Here is a 20747-nt window from a genome sequence, read left to right as displayed (position 1 = left end):
ACGCAGTTCAGTAGGTGCTTTGACAGGGGAGGAGGTGATGGGAGGTGTACACACAACTAGAGGGAGTCAAAGGGAGGCTTCCTGCAGGGAATGACCTTGACCTGGGCCGTGAAGGACAGTGAGAGTTGGCAGACTAGAGAACACAGAGCTTTCAGGGTGCTAAGGAGGTTCAGAAAGGTAAAGTAAGATGAGAAAAAAGGAGTAATTAGCTTGACTGTGGTCATTTCACAATGTATACATATAGCAAAAAAGCATGTAGTGCACCATAGATATACTTTTTATTTGTCAATTTTACCTCAGTAAAGCTGAAGAGGAAAAAAGAAGGAGTAGGAAGAGGTGAAGCTGGCTCTTTAGGCAGAAGTCCTGACAATGAAGCATCTTGGCTGAAGATCATTATGTGTGGGGAGAGAAGAGATGGCCCACAGATGAACCTAGCAGCCCATCTATCTGCCATTGTTTCTCTAAATGTATGCAGAGGTTCTGACACAGCTGACACAGGCCTGGGAACCAGACATCAATAGTTTCTCAAAGTGAGAACCACAATGGTAAAAATAAAATAAAATAAAAATAACCATGCTCTATCTCAGTGGTTATTAAACATTTGTGCACATCAGAATCACCTGGACAGCTTGATAGCTTGTTAAAACACTGGTTACTGGGCCTCACTTCCAGAGTATTAGATTCTGGAAGTCTGAGGTGGGCTCTAGAATTTGCCTGCCTGCCTTTCTTTTCTTTTCTTTTCTTTTCTTTTCTTTTCTTTTCTTTCTTTGTTTCTTTCTTTCTCTTCCCCGCTTTCTCTCCCCTCCTTTCTCCCCCCCCAACTTTCTCTCTCTCTCCTTTCTTTCTTTCTTTCTTTCTTTCTTTCTTTCTTTCTTTCTTTCTTTCTTTCTTTCTTTCTTTCTTTCTTTCTTTCTTCTTTCTTTCCTTCGAGACAAGGTCTCTCTCTGTCACCCAGGTTGGAGTGCAGTGTCACAATCATAACTCACTGAAGCCCCAAATTCTTGGGCTCAAGTGATCCTCCCACCTCAGCCCCACAAGGAGCTAGGATTACAGGCGCTTGCAAGCATGCCTGGCTTTTTATCATTTGTAGAGACAGGGTCTTGCTATGTTGCCTAGGCTGGTCTGAAATTCCTGGCTTCAAGGGCTCCTCACACCTCGACCTTCCAAAGTGCTAGGATTAGAGATGTGAGTCACTGAGCGGGCCGAGAATTTGCATTTCCTTCAAGATCCCAGAATGTTGGGGGCCCACATTTTTGACCCACTGCTCTGTCTACTGAGCAGATCCTGAGTGTGAAGCCAAGAACTTAGCCAAAGCTATTTGAGTGATTCTTAGGTTGCACTAAAATTTGAAAATTCTTGGGAGGAAGAATTACTAAATCTCTTATCTTCTTTGTTGTAAGTGCTCCTTTAACTTTTAATTATTTCTGTAGTTTACGAAAATCCAACCCAAATATTCCTGATATTTTCGTTCATTTTGGTCTGTAAGAGCTCAAAATATAAGGACTTTTAGGGTTCTTTGGAATTTTAAAAATCAGTCCTTTGAAATTTCTCTTTGCAAAGCAGGAAGTCACTTGTTGCCAAGAGCAAACACTTGAGTCAACCGTTTGCCTCGTTAGAGGGCTTCAGAGCTGTGGCTTCTTAGCACATTTCTCTACATTTTAGAATGGTGTGAATCTGAGTCTTTGCAGAATGGGTTATACAGGTGGAAATATGAGATCTGTGTCTCTAAGTGTGGCCAACTGGCTAAGGCTGAAATATATCCTAACGTCTTTATTTCCTCCATTGTAGATAAGGCAGGAGGAGGCTGGAAAATCAAAAATTCCCTTGAACGAAGGAGAATTGGAAGGATGGATAGGGAAGAAGAGGTCCTATGTGCTTATTTTCCCCTTTGCTTACCAAAATCCAACAAAAAGCAACTATCTTCTCTAATGTCATGGTCACAAACTAAATTTCTCAAAACAAATATTTAGAAGAAAAAGATCGATGTGGAAAATATAATAGCAAGTGGATGAATTAATCTTTAACATGAGTGAAGAATCAAGAGTTGCACTCCTTCGCCCCAGGTTACACCAAAATCCGTGCACACTCAGTCCCAAAGTAAGTCCTGCAGAACCTCACATATGGGAAAAGTAAAAGTCAACCATTAGTATGGTTGGTTTAGCATCTAAGGAAACCCATATTTTTCAATCCGTGTTTGGTTTCAGATACAGAACTACAAGTATCAACTGTATGTATTGAAAAAAAATACCCACATAAAACTGGGTCCTTGAAATTCAAACTCCTGTTATTCAAGGGACAACTGTAATTTAAAATTATAAGAAATAAGTTCTCGTGAGCATTTTATAATCATTCTAGTAGTCTAAACTCCTCCATCTATAATACTAAAATGTAAATGCCATTGAGAATATCTGGAAGTAGCTGGAAATCCTCATTCATCGAAAGTGGGTTCAATTCCATTGACAATCTCTATTACATACAGAAAAAATGGGCTAAATATATGTTTGAAGATTTTTCAGCACTACATAAGTTTTCACCTTTAGTATGTCAGTAAAATTAATTAATTGAAGCTTCCCATTCCATGTCCTCACAAGCAAAATTCAACCTTTAATGAAAGTCACTTTTGGATTTTGAAACAATGAGTTCAAAGGGAAGTTACTAAAAATAATTGAAATTAATATTGATTGTAAAGGAAATAAACAGAAAATTACTTCTATTGGACCCAAGAGACAATACTTTTTTTTTTTTTTTTTTTTGTGAGATGGAGTCTCCCTCTGTCGCCCAGGCTGGAGTGCAATGGCATGATCTCGGCTCCCTGCAACCTCTGCCTCCCAGGTTCAAGCAATTCTCCTGCCTCAGCCTCCTGAGTAGCTGGGACTACAGGCGCCCACCACCATACCCGGCTAATTTTTTGTATTTTTGGTAGAGATGGGGTTTCACCATGTTAGCCAGTATGGTCTCGATCTCCTGACCTCGTGATCTGCCCGCCTTGGTCTCCCAAAGTGCTGGGATTACAGGCGTGAGGCACTGCACCTGGCCAAGACAATGCATTTTAATTAACTTACTCTTTCTCTTCATTTGTTTAATTTTCACACAGGGATTTTAGTTGAAGTCACATATACTAAGTTGTTTACATACTTATTTACTGTGTGTCTTCACAAGTCTCTACACTCTTCTCAAACCAGTGCCCTCCTGTTTCCTGTGCCCCTCCACACCTTGAGCCCACCTTAAGCTTCAACCCTGCCTGGCCCCAATCAAGATACCCTGAAACTGGCCACTCAGCGAATCATGTTAAAGCAAGAGTCCTGCCCCACAGGTAGAAGAGAACCACTAGTTAAAGGAGCAAGCAATGAGTCCCCGGGACTTTTGCTTTTATATAATCAGAAAAGGCTGGGCATGGTGGCTCACGCCTGTAATCCCAGCAATTTGGGAAGCTGAGGCTGAGGGGATCACGAGGTCTAGAGATTGAGACCATCCTGGCCAAGATGGTGAAACCCCGTCTCTACTAAAAATACAAAAATTAGCTGAGTGTGGTGGCACGCACCTGTAGTTCCAGCTATTTGGGAGGCTGAGGCAGGAGAATCACTTGAACCTGGGAGGCAGAGGTTGCAGTGAGCTGAGATTGCGCCACTGCACTCCAGCCTGGTGACAGAGTGAGACTTCATTAAAAAAAGAAAAAAAATCAGAAAAGTAGAAAGAATGAAAAATAAGGCTAGTTTTGGGGAGAGGCTTTGTGAAGGACTCTGTGGTAGAACATGTGTGGTCATCTCTAGATTTGCGGTTTTCAGAATTTGGTTTGCACAAGAGTTACCTGGAGAGTTTGTTAATGATGAAGATCTTAGGGCTGTACCTTGAGACTCTAGGTGGGGGAACTCACAGGAGGAACCCAGAAGTCCTGCTCAGGGGACACCCAAAGGGTTATTAAGCACCCTACCCATGTGGATCACTGCAACCTAGTGCAGTGATCATTAAGGTGCTGATCTCCACCCACCAAGATGCTCCTTCATCTAGTGGGATAAGGGGGTGGACTCCAAGGTTTTATCACTGGCTCAGAAGACCACTCACTTCCAGTGGCCTCACCTACCAGAATCTGTTGCCTTTTTCACAGCAGCCCCAAATTTCTCCTTCTCATTGGCTTCCAAGATGATTGTCAGAGCCAAAAAATACAGAAATAGACAAGTGCTATTTGTCAGTCAACAGTGTTTATCAAGGGTTAAAGAGTTTAGGAGGAAGACACCACATTCAGCTCTGATTTGCTGCTTATGAGATGGCAGATGATAGTGTCTGAGGCCAGCAGAAAGGAAGGGAAAGGGAGGATACTGCTGTAGAAGGCGCCCAGAATGTTATTTTTCTAGCAAAGACTTTTCAGAATGAACACTGGAATTCGTTCTGCAGGCTTTCCAGAATTAAAGAATGTACATTTTCCCCAAACACTAAAATTAAACTATAAATCATGTTTATTCACAAGTTACATGTAATAGGAAACATTTCTGGTATTGATAACTCTGAATCAGTAGTCCCCAATCCCCAACTTATTAGCAGTCTTGCTTTCTGTGGTTTCAGCCACTCATGGCCAACTGGGGTCTGTAAATATTAAATGGAACATTCCAGAAAAAAACAATATAGAAGTTTTAAATTACATTCCATTCTGAATAGCATGATGAAATCTCACGCTGTTCATTCTGCCTTACCTGGAACATGAATCATCACTTTGTCCAGCGTATTTCTGTCCATTAGTCACTTAGTAGCTTTCTCAGTTATCAAATCTACTGTCAGGGTATGTATCGCAGCACCTGTGTTCAAGTGACTTTTATCTGACTTAACAATCACCCCAAAGCACAAGATTAGTGATGCTAGCATATTATATTACTGCTCTATTTCATTGTTAGTTATTGTTGTTAATCTCTTAACTGTGCCTAATTTATAAATTAAACTTTATCATAGGTATGCATGCATATAAAAAACATGGTATATATGGGATTTAGTACTATCGATGATTTCAGACATCCACTGGGGGCCTTGGAACGTATCCCCCTCAGATAATGGGGGACCACTGTGTTGCCTTGCAACTAGAATGGTGATGAATGGTTGGGAGAACTGAGGTACACATTTTAAGGAAGGAGCCACAATTGACCTGAACTGCTCTGCTTACTAAGATAAGAAAATAAAAGATTTAGTAGAAAACCCAATAGCATGAAATTTGAGACAGTGAGGGGCTGGGAAAACATGAGGTAAGCATCATAAGGGCAATTTCAGTGACACGGGAGAAAGATGAGCTTGATGCCACCCCATCAACACACACACACACACAGACACACAGACACACACACACAGAGTCCTTATTTCCTGTACCTTGCTTCACGTTCTTCATAGCATTTTTACTCATCAGACATATAACTCACTTGTTTGTTTATTGTCTGTATTTCTGTATCAGTCAAGGTCCTGGCAGAAAAGAAGTGACATTTTCAAAGGGTAACAGAAGAGGTAAGAGCAGTTAAGTCAACATAGAACTGGCAGCATCGAGCAGCCATGGGTTGCATCTCATTAAGCAAAAAGGGTCAAGAAGGGTGGGGAGGTAAGGGAGGTGTCAGAGGAACCTGCCAAGATCTGTGACTGTGGGAGAGGGGAATCCCCCAGGATCTGTGGCTAGAGGGGAGGAATACAATCACTGCCAAAACTGCTGCCTGCCAGGAGTTGGGGGGAGAAAATGCCAGGTTCTCCTGTGCTTCCATACTACAACATCCCGCTGGGATCTCCCACTCTCCCTACCTTCCATCACCCTCCCAGAAGACAAGGCACAGCAGAGCGCGGGGTTAGCCTCCTGGGGCACAGAAAAGGGGGAAGATGGACCTGGAGGGTAAAGAGAGGCTAGCTAGCACCTCCCGCAACTAGAGTGTAGACTCCTAGGGGACAGTTGTTTTCGTTACTTCTTATCCCCAGGGCCTAGAACAGCGTCTGGCATGTAGATTTTCAATAAATGTTTGATGATAGAATGAAGGTGTGCATGATTTGGAAAGAGAGAGATGTCGAAAGATTAAAGCAGTTTCCTAGCGTGTGTGATGTAAACCCACCTACTGCCACTATTATAGCAGACAGTTAGATTTACCCTTTCTCATAATGCTTTCACATGAAGGAATATTTTGAGGAAGGCAGCTATGGCAGGCAGATCTGGGAGAAAAGATACAGAAGATACAGCAAGGACCTCAGCACCATATGACCAACAGCAAAACCACAAAGTCTGAAGGTTAATGCTTTAGAATCTACAGGTGATAGAGGCACGGGAGCGTTCAAGCCCCAGCCAGCCCCCATCCCAGGGAGGAAGGCCTTGGGCATGGCACAGCTCTGGGTTCCATCCTGACCAACTCAACCCCTCTGAGACTGATTTTCCTCATCTGTAAAATGGGGATGAGGACAGAATGCGGTGTTGTGAAGACTGAGCAGGACCCAACACACTGTACCTAGGGTGGTGTAAACAGTAGGAGCCATAAGGATTGTTTCCTGTGCAAGGTAAGTTCTCTAATTTTGAGATAGGTGTGGAAACTGCTGCAGTTGCTCTGCTTTCTGGGCTGGAGTCATTCATTCTGCATTCCTGATTAGGGAGAGGGTCAGGCGGTAATAGGACACCTCGTTCCGGATGGCTTCACCCCGTCCCCCTACAAGGCTTCCTGCTTCCTTCCTTCAGGGTCAGTGGAGTCAAAGCTTGTTTTCCTTCTCACTCCAGGTCAGCACCACACAACACACTTGTTTTTTACAAGTGGCCCTGGGGGCTTGGAACCGCACTGACAGACATCTGTGCAGCCCTTCCTTCCTCTGGGTCAGGGAGATATTTCCAGATGGAGTTGAATTCGGGAGCAGGTGAGGGACTTGGAGAAAAGGAGAAAGGCAAGATTAGCTTCCTCTGAGAAGCTGGGAAATGCCTTAGTGAATCAGATTCATGTGGCCTTCCTTTAATATGAGCTCTCTCTCCACTTTTATTTGGTAGTGGCAAATTCTTCCTCTACCCTCTTTGGGTCTGTACCCCTAAAAGTACTGCTCTCAGATAAAATAAATTAGGCTAATGAAGAGAGAATGAGGCACCTCTGAATGAAGGTCTCCTGTGCTTGCATGAAGAGCTCACAAGAGACACTCTGGAATCCGTGACATCAGGGTGGAGTAGTGGGGGGTTTCCCTCAAGTGCAGGCAATAAGGTGGTGCATTGTCTGTAGAGAATTTGAAATCAACAATAAAACTGACTAAAGCATTTTTAAGGATTATCGGTCGGGCTCAGTGGCTCACTCCTGTAATCTCAGCACTTTGGGAGGTCGAGGCGGGCGGATCACGAGGTCAGGAGATCAAGACCATCCTGGCTAATACAGTGAAACCCTGTCTCTACTAAAGATACAAAAAATTAGCCAGGCATTGTGGCACGTGCCCATAGTCCCAGCTACTCAGGAGGCTGAAGCGAAATAATCACTTGAACCTGGGAGGTAGAGGTTGCAGTGAGCCGAGATCACACTACTGCATTCCAGCCTGGGCGACACAACAAGACTCCGTCTCAAAAAAAAAAAAAAAAAAAAAAAAAAAAAAAAAAGAACTATCACCATATGGTGGTGATCCCAAACAATGTCAGTGATAAAGTATTTTTCCTAAAAAGTCTATTGAAGGTCTAAGTTCTTAACAATTGCTACCATTACCGGTGAGTTTCAGTAATATAAGCTGCTAATTAATGTACTTTTATTACTTACCTTTTAATAAATAGTGTTCTACAGAGAAGGTAATTCAGAAAACTCTCGTTTATATAGCAGCTCCTCACACAGAGGAACTCAGCTACACATGTTTGTTCCAAGAGTAAGTTTCTAAGGGTTTGGGACTGTTTGAGTTTGCCTGAAGTCCCTCCAGCCTCTGCAGAATAACACATCCCTGCATTTGAACAGTAGATTAAAAACACGCAATGTTAGCATGGTGGTTGTAAAGAAACTGAACACGTGTAGCTTCAATTCTGTCATTCTATGGGACCCTACAGAGTTTTTATTTTTGTTTAAAATTTAAAACAGTGCAGAGTGCAATCTTCAAGGCATACTATTATTATTTGGCATGTACGAATTTTAGTTCACACTTAAACATTTCACTGAATTTTAGTAGTAGCATAAAGTAGAATGTTTCCTTTTTTAGTCAATTGCTTTAAATCGAAAGAATTCGTCAAGCAAATAAGGCTTATTGCGGAAAATGATGTCCTCATATAAAGAAGGGGAAAGTTCATAAAAGATCTAGTCCAAGTGTCAACTCTGCTAGATATCTCCATGGTCCAGAATTGTGTGTGCTGGCTGCTCTCTAATTTTACGTACAGAAGTGTGAGTGTGTATGTGGCATAAGAGTGTGCATGCATGTGTGTGTATGTGTGTTTTTGAGAGACAGAGAGAGAGACATTAGTGGATTCAGGTGACTCAGGGGCAAGAGGTCACTCATAAGATTGCCCATATTTAGTGAGAGCCCAGAAGGTTCAAATGAAGAGTCCCAGACAAAGATGTGCCATAAAGTGTTCACATACTGCTGGGTAAAACACAAAGTCTAGATCTTAATGGCTTTCAACAAAATGGAAAAGTGAACAATTTGAGGAATTCTGGAAGAAACTAAAAATAGATGTGGTTTTCCCTCCCTTAATATTCCAGGTCAGACGAGGCAAAATCAAGGGCTCTGGGTCTGGAATAATTGTGTAATTGTTGATATGTAGCTATGTTTTGTGTACTGTGCTTCAGATCCAAAAATAGTTTAGTGGTCCTGAGAGGCAGACTCTGATAAATAGAAGGTGATGTAGTTATGAAAGGTCTTGAACTTGGAAACGTGGACCCCCCTCATTGTGCTGAGATAGGCCATGGGAGCTGTGGAGGGCTGAGCAATTTCCATGAAGCCCGATGACAATCTGTACAATGCTAGACCATTTTGAATTGCAGTAGCAGCCACTGCGAACACCTTTGTCTTCAATCTCTTACCCTTTAAATTCCTAAAATAGAAAGCTCAGGCTAGAAAGCAGCGCAACTCACCTTCAGTAGTAGCAACCTGATCACCAGGCCAACTAGGTTGGTCCATCTCTCCGGGTTTGCCATTGTGGTATGAGACGGAACAGACCAGTGAATAAAGAGGGTACCAAAGTAATGACATATCCATGACTTGGACCTGGGGAGACAGAGAATTCAGTGGATTTAGGGGCAAGCAACTTGAAGTGAATAGCTAGTGCTTTTCTCCAGTATTAAAACAAGCAAGTTGTTTTGAACAGGAGTTACTTTACAGAGCGATATGTGTAGCATCTGGAAATTATTTATCCTTGTATTTTCTTTAAAAATGATTCACTACAGGTAGCATAAAAGTGGTGCTCTTGGATACCAAGACCTTGCTAACTATCAAGTTAATATTTAGTTCCCCTAAGCTCACTCACAAGCTCTGTGGTTTTGCAGCATTCCACATCTCTACGTTTTTAAGAGGCACATTCTTCCTTCTCCCCAAGGAGGTGAACTTCAGAAAGTTTGATTAATTTTCATGTATGCTTTGTTTTCCGTTCCCATCACTGCTGCCTCCAACTTTGTGCTTCTTCTCAGTGATCTTATTTTTGGCCCCTTCTTGGCGATGCACTTCAGAGCCATTGTTGTTTTTCATAGACACTGGCGTCGCCCAGTCTTTTTTTCAGATTTCTTTCTCAAGCAAACATTGTCATTGTGCATGACATATTATGTATTCTTGAAAGGGCATTTTAAAAAGAATATGTCATTCCTCAGAGGAATTGCGAGGAGTCTCAGTATAGGGACGCGATTATTAGCCATCAAACAGGAGCCCAGGACTAGCGACTCTGTGGGGAGGTGGGATGCATGCTTGAGAATGGTAATTTTCACCACATGGATGACTCATCTCTGGTTGACCAGAAGGTGATACTGACCTAGCGATGTCACCCTTCTATTGTAGGTGTTATAATTATTGAGCATCTGTTATGTACTGGGAATTTCTAGCTCTTCCTTAGAAATTACTTTCACTGTAGCTAAGATTGTGGCATGGGGGAATCCTGTACCCCTGTTAACAAACAAGGGGCTTCGGGGGCATTAATGTGCACAGAAAACCCTTGTGTGGATATAGTAGCAACCACAACCATGCTGTGACTTTGCTTTGGGGTATACTGGATTCCACTAACAGTATATATCCTACCAAGTGAAAAGAGATAAGAGGTAAAACAAAATCTGTCCTTGATTTACTTACTTATTTTTAAAGCACTAATTGAACACCTACTATGTTCCTTTTAGCAGTTACCTAGCATTTTAGTTTGTCTTTTCTTTTATAACCTCACCTCCACATGACTCACTTCTAACTAATAATTTTTAAAACTCATGGTCAAAAAATAATTTTTAAATGATCAATTCTTGAGTGTTCAATTTCATCTTTCTTAAATAGGTTCATGTACTGCACATGAATAAAATTCAGAGGGATCCAGAAACTTGCGTGGTAAAAAATATGCCTGCTAAATCACATTATGTTTTAACTGTATTTCAATACAATTATTTTCATTTATTATCTTATATATTCTGTTTCGTGCATTTACAAACATTATTCTGAGAAGGCTTACACAGCCTTCACCAAATGGACAAAGAGGTTTATGGCAAAAAAAAAAAAAAAAAAAAAAATTGATTCTGTTTTAGTCTTTTTTTTTTTTTGAGACGGAGTCTTACTTTGTCACCCAGGCTGGAGTGCAATGGCACGACCTCAACTCACTGCAACCTCTGCCTCCCAGGTTCAAGCAATTCTCCTGCCTCAGCCTCCCGAGTAGCTGGGATTACAGGTGTTAGTCATTCTTTTAGTGAGAGTCAGTGAGATACAGACCCTCCTAGTCTTCATGTGACTAAAAATGTTTTTTATTTTGCCTTCAATCATGAAGGTTCTTTCAAGTGTGATACCCTGGAAGAAAGCACAGGCGAAAGAGGACAGTGGGCCCCTGGGCCAAGTCTTAGGCACACCTACGTAAGGAGACCGAGAGGAGGAACTGCCAGGGCAGGAGGAGAGTGAATGTCACAGAAGACGCACAATATGTCTTGTGGTTTATAAGAAGGTAGAAGTGACCAGCTATGTCAAATGGTGCTGCCGAGTTAAGGGAGATGAGAACAGCTAATGAACCGTTGTTTATAGCAACCTGGAGACTGGGGGAGCTCCCTGAGAGCAGCTGGGATGCAGAAGTGGGGAGGGGAGATGGATTTGACTGACTTTGAGGCTGGAGAGGGAGGTTAAAGAGGTGGAGATGAAATCTAGGTATTTGGCTCTTTAGTTAAGAGCTGTGAAGGGGAACAGAAAATGTTGCAGTAAATGAGGGGAAAGAGAAAGACATAACGTCAAAGAGATGCTCTATGTCTGTGTGCTGATGATGCTGAGGAAGTAACAGGGGACAGCACCCAGAGCCCAGTGGAAGAAGGGGCAGGCCTTATCATCCTCTCAAACTGGAAAGAAGGCCAGAATGGGTAGGGCAGGTGCAAGAAGATTGAAAGTTTTTATATAGGTAGATGAATGTTTATTATTATTATTTTTAATAGCGTTTCCCTCTGTTGCCCATGCTGGGGTGCAGTGGTGTGATCATGACTCACTGCAGCCTTGACTTCCCAGGCTTAAGTGATCCTCCCACCTCAGCCTCCCTGGTAGCTGGGACTACAGGTGTGCACCACTATGGCCGGCTAATTTTTGTATTGTTTCATAGAGATGGAGTCCCACCGTGTTGCCTAGGCTGGTTTCAAACTCCTGGGCTCAAGGATCCGCCTGCCTCAGCCTCCCAAACTGCTGGGATTACAGGCGTGAGCTGCTGCACCCAGCCAAATGTTTCATTTAATTGACTGTTTTTCCAACGAAATGTGAGGCAAGGGTACTGCTAAGACTGAGGAGAGAAGAGAAGGTGTGAAATGGCCCTTTCAAGGAGTGAGAAAACTAACATAAATAATAGGATTGCCAAGTTATGTGGCCATAACAGTTCCACTGATAATGGGCAGAATGATTTTTACATGCAAGCTGCATGCCAGCCTATAAATAACTGCTGTCTGAAATACCACCCCCACACCATTTCCCACTTCTTTCTACCCTCATTGTCCTCCTGTTATCTCTACTGCCGTTCATGTTACATCTTTAACTGCTGGTTTAAATTAATTCACACTAATATGGAACTCACTGGAAATGGAAATGAACAATATCTCAACATTTCAAAGATATTTGAGTCAGAGTAGGGGCAGTTTCTCCAGTTAAAGCAATTTGTCTCTAAAAGTGTAATTTTAAGGAATGAGGTGCAGATAAACAGGTTTTTCTGTTGCTTTCCAAATCCTGCTACAGAAGTGACAGTTTATGCTTCTGATGTCACCTGGCATCTTATTTTTCATACTATGGTGCCATTCGCTACACTTTCAGTTAAAAGCTGTATTCTAATATGTTAAAGAGAACCACTTAACATTCTTCCATGAAAGAATATAGGCCCTGGAGGCTGGGTGCAGTGGCTTACACCTGTAATCCTGGTACTTTGGGAGGCTGAGGTGGGTGGATCACCTGAGGCCAGGAGTTCGAGACCAGCCTGGCCAACATAGTGAAACCTCATCTCTACTAAAAATACAAAAATTAGCTGGGCATGGTGGTGAGTGCCTGTAATTCCAGCTACTCTACAGGCTGAGACAGGAGAATCACTTGAACCCAGGAAGCAGAGGTTGCACTGACCCAGAATGGTGCTACTGCAGTCCAGCCTAGGCAACAAGAGTGAAACCCCATCTCAAAATAAATAAGTAAATAATAATAAAACAATAAGAAGAGTATAGACCCTGGAAACATTGAGCTAATTTATTTAGAGTGTCATTTCTTGCTCTAAGTCATGAGCCAAACATCGCAAGGTAAAGACTACAAGTTTAACCCAAGTTTAATATTGCCTCTTTCTCTGCTCAGAAATCACTACTTCATCTTAGATATTAGGTATATGGATAACTACCGAACCTGTACCTGTGAAATTGTCCCAATTTAGAGGTAAGAGAAAGGGGTATCTTAATAGTGCTCCTTGGGAAGAAACTGTCTTTAGAAAAATACTGTGATAAACACCTAGAAAGCAATTGAGACTCAGACCTCTAAGAGAGTAGAAGTCTCATGCATAAAGTGAGGGATGGAATGTGTTTGTTACCCCCATAGATAGAGGAGCCAATGGGAGAAGAGTAGAGAATACAGGGAAGAAGGGAAGAGAGGTCAGCGAGATGGTAGGTAGCTGGCACTAGAGAAGGTGGGAGTCTGTGGAATGCTCGGCGAAGAGGTGGTCAAAATATCCCAATAGAATAGTAACATCCACCCTTCCAATCACAACTTGGTTATTTTTCTGGTTGTAAATATGACTTTAGTCACTCCTTTACTCCCAAACTTTAGGTTCACATTTACTGGGTGTGTGGTGAAATTCAAAAAAGGGGCTGTTTTTCTTTCGTACCAACCTAGAGCCACACAGACACAACACACTAGGAGTGTGGCAGTTCTATAGGTTGACCGGGCCAGGAGAATATAAACATCCTTAGGAATTCCCAGGCGCCCTGAGGTGGGCTCTGAACTTCCACAAGCTGGGGTAAAGCAATTTTATCTAGAATTTTGATAGACCAGGATTCACAGCAGGTATTTGGTTTATGCTTCCTTCTGAAACCCTCATCTGACTTGGGTCAGTTCTTCTGTCCCCTCAAATGTTCCTGTGGTTTTCACCCCACTTTTCAGTATCTCCCTGGGTAAAATTAGGTAAAAATCAAATTGAAGCATTTTAGCCAGAGCATAGACTACACTTCTGTCTCAGGAGGGCGATACAGCTATTTGGCATGATGTGAGCTTAATTCTGACCTAGGGAGGTACAACGTGGAGAAACTTCTTCAATAAAGCTTGCTTGTTGACTTATTGATGACAAAGCTTTGTTTATGGGTATTGTCTGAGAAGGAGGTTTCAGGCCTTTATCACCTGTTATGATGTTGTTCTGAGTACTCTATGAAAGCTGGGACCTAGGTCAGTGGGTGGGACTTGGGGGTTGTGGATGGAAAAGAGACTGCTTAACTGTTGCTGGTCTACTTCTGTGATAATAATGTTAACAAGGAAATTCTGTTGCTGGCTTGCATCAGAAGTGTTATTTGTGTTAACTAAATAAAGAGGGGATAAATGCTGACAGATTTTTTTATTGTTCTCGTCGTTACAGAGGTGTAACAGGACTTTACCTCCATGTGTCCTTATTCTACTTAGAACCATTATTTCTCCTACCAGAAAACTGGGGATGGGAATGCATGTGTTGGTGGGGACTGGGGGTCACCAGAGCATAAGGTAACAGCATGGGATGCAGAGACAGAAGATCTAAATTCTAAGTCTGTCTCTGACACTAATGCTGCTTGTGACCTTGGTTAAGCCTTTCAACTTTAATACTAGATATTTGGAACAAATGATCACCAGCTATACCCCCCGCCCACCCTTTGCTCTAACATTATTTGATTCTGATTTTCTCCTGGCGTGGATGACTCTTAGTACGTATTTGTCTAGTGGTTTTGGCATTATGACTGTTCACTAATCGCCTTAATAAATTCTGAGGAAATTATCTCTACAATCAGAGGTAAAAATGAGGGAAACTTTTTTGGGAGTCAAAGGAAAAGCTGAAGCACTGAAAATAGCATAGAATGATGGAATTTGGATGGGAGATGGTGTTGTGAGGACAGGACTTTGCAGTCCCAAGCCAGGATTCTGCCTGATGTTTGCAGATCAACCTCGCTGTTACTGCAGTATACGGTATCCACCAGTGCAGAGCACCCGCACCCAGGATGCACGGTAAAGAAGCAGAGGTTAAAACAGGAGTGACTGCCCAGTGTGCATGGACAAAATGACATGTGTACATTGAGAGGAAAAGTGTTGCTTCCTTCTAAATAGATTCCCTCCTAGGCCAAGACAAGAAGGAATGCCATGTCCTCAAATACCTGCTCTTCTCCATGGGACTGGGTTGGAGGGGACTGAGGGAGGAAGAGTCAATGACAAGTCGATGACTCTGAAATTCTGTGCATCACAGCTGAGGCATGTGGGTGACATATGTCACGCCATGGGGATCAGAAATGACTTCCTGCTACATAGACAGCATGTCATCTCTAAGAAGTGAAAGTGGAATGTGAAGGCTGTGGATGGCTCACAGGCCATTGGTGGTCAGCACTCTCCAAGAATAGATCAATAAGGGTCAAGAGAGAAGTGTGGATGACACCTCAATGAACCATACCTCAAATCTGCACTGTCCCCCCTCACCCGAGGTGCTGTCTCTCCCTCTCCCAGGAGATGGCAGGAGATGGCAGAGGGGGTAGTGCTAGGAATAGAGTCCAGAAAACGGTCCCACTTGGATTTCTGGCAGAAGCTGGGGCCATCACTGGAGTCATAAGAAGTGCTGGAAGGCAGCTGTCAACCAAAAGATGGAAACTTTGCAATCTTCCATAGCAAAACAACATCAATGTCTGAGAGACGCATACACAAAGAAGGTGTAATAACACCGTCTATTGGTGGAATGGGTACAGTAGCATTCAGTGCAAATAAAATCTGAGTGGCTGCAGCTAAGCACAAATATGACCAATTCCATTAGTGGAGGCTCTGCCAAAATACACACACCCGAGATAAGAATAAGACCATTTGTATACTATGAAACTGCCCAGTTATTTGCCGGTTCCTTCCTTGCATAAGGACAAGTCAGTGCCAAAGGAGAACTTTCTTGGCCTCAATGTAGAAAGACCAAAAGAGAGCTGACCTTGGGTCAAAAGGGTTGCCAACATCTGGTTATGGATTAAAAAATAAGAGAAAATTTATAAAAGCAGGGCTTACCCTGTCAAGATGTGGAGGTAGGAGAATTTCGCAAGTTGAACTAATATGTACTTTAGCTATGCTGGCCAGGGCTGTGGCATTAATAACTTCACTTGTGCATAACACTTTCAAATACTCCTCTGCAATGAATCAGTTAAGCAGGCAACAGAGTTTTGCTCTTGTCACTCAGGCTGGAGTGCAATGGCGCAATCTTGGCTCACTGCAACCTCTGCCTCTCAGATTCAAGCAATTCTTCTGCCTCAGCCTCCTGAGTAGCTGAGATTACAGGCACCAGCAAACACTCCCTGCTAATTTTTGTATTTTTTAGTAGAGATAGGGTTTCACCATGTTGGCCAGGCTGGTTTCGACCTCCCGACCTCAAGTGATCCACCCGCCTCAGCCTCCCAAAGTGCTGGGATTACAGGCATGAGCCCCTGCACTCGACTTGGGAGCTTACCTTCTAGTGCAGGGCTGCAAGATGGATACATCCAGCAAAATTTACAAGTGTAATATAGTGTACCAGAGATGACATGGAAAACTAAAGCAAGTCGGGGGGATGTGGAGGGATGAAATGTAAGATATGGCTGTCAATGAAGGCCTCACTAAGACAGCAATGTTGGGGCAAAAGTGAGAATGAGGCGACGGAGTGAGTCTTGAGGAAATCTGTACAAAGAACATCCCTGGAAGGCAGAGAGAACAGCAAGTATGAAGACCCTGAAATGCAGACTGCCTGGTCTGCAAGGAGGCCAGTGTGCCTGGAGCAGCATGAACAATGGGGACAGAAGGTGGTGCAGATCATGTAGGTCTCTCTGGCTGTTGAAAGGACTTGTGCTCTGACTGCAGGAGTTGAGTTGAGCACAGGTGGACTTTATATAACTTGTATTTTATAAAGACCATTCTAGCTGCAGTTTTCAGAACAGACTATAAGGGGCAAGAGGAGATGCACAGAGACAGGGAAGCCACTGGTAATTGATGGCTTGGATGAGAATGACAGCAGCAGAAGGGGTAAGAAGTGCCAGATTATGCATGTATTTTGAAAATAGGGCTAACAAGATTTGATGGCAAATTAAATGTAAAGTGTGCAAGGGAGGACTCAAAGATGACTCTCAGGGTTTTGATCTGGGTAACTGGAAGGATGGAGATGCCCTTTGCTAATATGAGAGAGACTGATGGTATAGCTAGTTTGGGAGGGATGATCGGGAGTTTAGTTTGGGACATGTTCTGTTGGAGGGCCTACTGAACAACTGAATGGAGATATCAAGTAGGCAGTTGAATACATGAGTCAGGAATTCAGGTGAGAGGTCTGGGATAGAGATAGACATTTGGAAGTCATCAGCAAAAAGATTTAAGCCAAAATTAGTAGAGATTACCTGGGAAATAAGTGTCAACAGAGAAGCATTTCAAAGACTGAGCTATGAGACATTCTTATGTTAAGAGGAAGGACCAGCAATGGAAAATGAAATGGAGAGTTTAATTTCACTCGCTTTTACTGATAACCCACTATATACCAGCACTATAATAGGAGCTGGGCATAACATAAATGAGACCAGTGTCTGCCTTCAAGGTGCTGCATTCAAACAAATGGATTTTGTTTGAATGCAGTGTGGTAACTTCAAAAAGACATGCATCTGGCAGTGTGGGATCAGGGAAAAGAAATACTTGGCTCAGGCTGGGAGAAATAGGAGGGTCCTTGGAAGAAATGACACTTGGAACTTAAAAGGAGACTAAATGTTACCTGTGTGAAGAAAGGAGAAGGGCAGAGTGAAAGAAGGGCAGGAGTGAAACAGCTGGGAACATGCTGGAAAATACGTATTTATTTGGTGCTGAAATTTCTTCATGAGAAAGTAGGAGCTTTGTCTCTAATGAGACTGTACCTTACAGTCATGAGAGATATTTCATATTAAGAAACATAGATAACCTGACTGGTGAATTATTCTGACTACATTTGCAGTTTGGTTGAAGAAGTTTGGGTTCAGCCACCAACACCAACGTTTTAGGATTCGGGAAAACGGCCTCTGTGACAGTCAATTCCAGCCGTAGCTACGACGGGGCAGGGTCTCTCCATCCACAGTTCATTCTGGGTTGCCGCTGAGGCCATATGGTGGTTCCCTTTTTTATTTGCTTTTGTTTTCATTGTAATGTGTGCGCAGCAAGCACACAGTGTTCCTAACAACAAGCAGGGACCCGTGGACGAGAAGAATTGCTCCTCAGAGAAGGAAAGGGACAGTCACTTTGACAACGCCCATTCCATATTAGAGAACCTGCTGCACCCAGCAACCAAAACACAAGCAGGAAAACAGGCAGCATTTGCCCAGGAACTGTGTCCCTCAGCAGGCTGTTTCTTAAGTCAGGGTGTGTCCAATCCAAGCTGTAGACTACAGCTGAGAATCAGTATCTAGAAGTGGAATAATAACATTTTGAAGTTCATCCTCTTCTTGCCCAAATACTCTGGTCTCAAGCCTAAGTCCCACTGGTGGTTGCTGACTTGCCCCAGTCTGATAGCATGACAAGAAGGGAAGGCAGCTGGAGGGGAGAGAGGATGAACTTGGAGGCACTGGAGCCCAGGGCTCCAGAGAACAATGAACAGTTACTAAACTCTTCCTCTTCAGTTTCAGCAGAGTCTGTAAACTCAGTACGATTATCATCCCACTTTCACACATTATAAAACTGAATCTCAGGGCCAGGAGCAGTGGCTCATGCCTGTAATCCCAGCACTTTGGGAGGCTGAGTCAGGGGATTACCTGAGGTCAGGAGTTTGAGACCAGCCTGGCCAACATGGAAAGACCCCATCTCTATTAAAAATACAGAAATTAGCCAGATGTGCTGGTAGGCACCTATAGTCCCAGCTACTTGGAAGGCTGAGGCAAGAGAATCGCTTGAACCCAGGAGGAAGAGGTTGAAGTGAGCCAAGATCACGCCACTGGACTCTAGCCTGGGCGACAGAGCGAGACGCCATCTAAAAACAAAACAACATTGAATCTCAATAGGGTCAAGTAATGTGTAAGAATCGCTTGAACCCGGGAGGAAGAGGTTGCAGTGTGCCAAGATCGCACCACTGGACTCTAGCCTGGGCGACAGAGTGAGACTCTGTCTAAAAACAAAACAATATTGAATCTCAATAGGGTCAAGTAATGTGTACGTGGCCACATAAAATCAGTGGGACTAAAGCGTCAATTCCTACAGTCTGAGTCCAGAGTCCCTTCTTTGACACTATGAAGAATTCTCTGAAGATACTCTTGGGACTACCTGCATGGGACTCACCTGAAGCATTTATTTCCAATGCCGATTCCAGGCCATTCATCAAATTTTCTGTGGGCAGAGCTCCAGAGTAGAGAGTCAAACAGCATTTTCCATCTGCGTTCTGACCTTGGGAAGGTTTCTCCTTGGGCCTCAGTTTCCTCTCTTGTAAAATGAGGATCAGAGGGGTCACTTCCAGTTCAAAAATGAGCTGACTATAATTCATCTTTAAACCCAACAACCTGAATGCAGCCTGCCAACCAGGCCTTTACCATATATCTCGTTATCTTTAAATATCCGTGTTACTGAGTGGTATTTTAAGTACCACTAAATTTATAGTTTGATACACAAATACTCACGGAGTTTCCCTGGAAACCTAGGAGAACTGGACATCCCTCCAATGTGACATTTTTGAGGTACAGCCCTCCCGTGGGGGAGGACTGAACAACTTCTTTAGATCTCTTCTCTTCTGCGGATTCTTTTATTCTCTGCTTTCTTGGCACTGCTAAAGACAAAGAATTCATCGCTGGTCTTCATTTTCCTTCACTCTGAAATTACAATCTAATTTAGTGGTCATCTTTTAAGTTGAAACCAGGCATCTTGTACCTCTCATTAGCTCTAACCTATGTTTGGTTTGCTCTGGTTTTGCTTTTCTGATTTTTTTCTTTGGAGAAAGGAAAGTGAGAACTAGGGGCATTGACTAAACAAGTCTGTCCACTTGGTGGAGAGGTTTCCAGATAAGAAGGATCTGAAGGACTTCCCATGGGCGTGAGGGAAATCGCACACGCCATCCGGGGAAGAGGACCAGGAAATCACTTTTTGTTTTTAAAACAGCAGCGCGGCTCTCAGGGATGACTCTGTGAGGCTGGGAGGATCATAGCTGGGGGAGGCCTCAGTGAGGCTGAGCGTGGGAGCGGAGCTGCTAGTCCCGTCTGAAAACGCGAAATGAGTCTTGCTTGGTTCTCCCTCCACTGGGCGTGAGGCCCCCTGCCCAGGAGGCCGCAAGACAAATGGCCCCATAGTGGAAACTGGGAAGCTTTTAGGCATCTGATCAGAGCAGGAGCCAGCCGGGGGACCGCAGTGCTGGACAGGTAACAGACATTTCTCCTACTACGGTCTGTCACTCTGTCTCCCTTTGTAGCAAGAGCTCAGGGGCTCCTAAATCACTTCTCTTAAGACATCTTCCACTTACGATCCTCTTTGCCTGCTTTTCTTTTGCGTAGCTATGATATGTATGTTGGGAAGGTAAAGTACGTCCAGTCAAGACTGTTGTGCACACTGTTGGTCCAGTTAATGAGCCTATGTTAAAGGAGATGGAGTATTGAGCAACTAGCTGGGATCCTTTAGGATTTTCTTTATAACAGACTTTTTTTTTTTTTTCCAAACAAGTTCTCTCATCCTTAAACCAGAAAATACTATAAAAACCAATGCATTCATGAGCTACTGAGCTGCTGCTCTTGCCAAGAGCATTTCAGGGCCAGGCGGCCATTGCTGTGGTCGGGCTGAAGAAGGTCGGGCTGAAGAAGGAAGTTGCAGTAGGAGCCCCGGGTATTCGCTCAGCTCCCAGAGAGTCGTTCCAAAGGGCAAGGGATGACCTTAAAAATGTAAAATGTAGGCTGCAGCCTCCCACCGAGGACTGAGGGGAAAGGAGTTTGTAGTCAGCGTTAGGAAGGAGGTCAGTAAAAGTGCGGGGGCTTCAGGGCCAGGCC

The 20747-nt window shown here is 43.4% G+C and overlaps 1 protein-coding gene across 6 annotated transcripts in view; it reads left to right on the top strand.

Moving 5' to 3' along the window:
- Nucleotides 1–20747, top strand: part of ADGRF5 (adhesion G protein-coupled receptor F5) — a 102306-nt gene that overhangs the window by 13221 nt on the left and 68338 nt on the right. For 2 of the 6 annotated variants that reach the window (XM_050787475.1, XM_050787473.1), the window contains exon 1: nt 19755–20129. The exons of the other annotated variants lie outside the window; for them this stretch is intronic. The gene's annotated coding sequence lies outside the window, so the exon portion shown is untranslated. Of the gene's footprint in view, nt 1–19754; nt 20130–20747 lie in introns of those variants that run through there. 6 annotated transcript variants of the gene reach the window in all.

The sequence above is a fragment of the Macaca thibetana genome, chromosome 4, assembly GCF_024542745.1.
Source record: "Macaca thibetana thibetana isolate TM-01 chromosome 4, ASM2454274v1, whole genome shotgun sequence".
Classification (NCBI taxonomy): domain Eukaryota; kingdom Metazoa; phylum Chordata; class Mammalia; order Primates; family Cercopithecidae; genus Macaca; species Macaca thibetana.
This window is presented reverse-complemented; position numbering and strand designations above follow the sequence as displayed.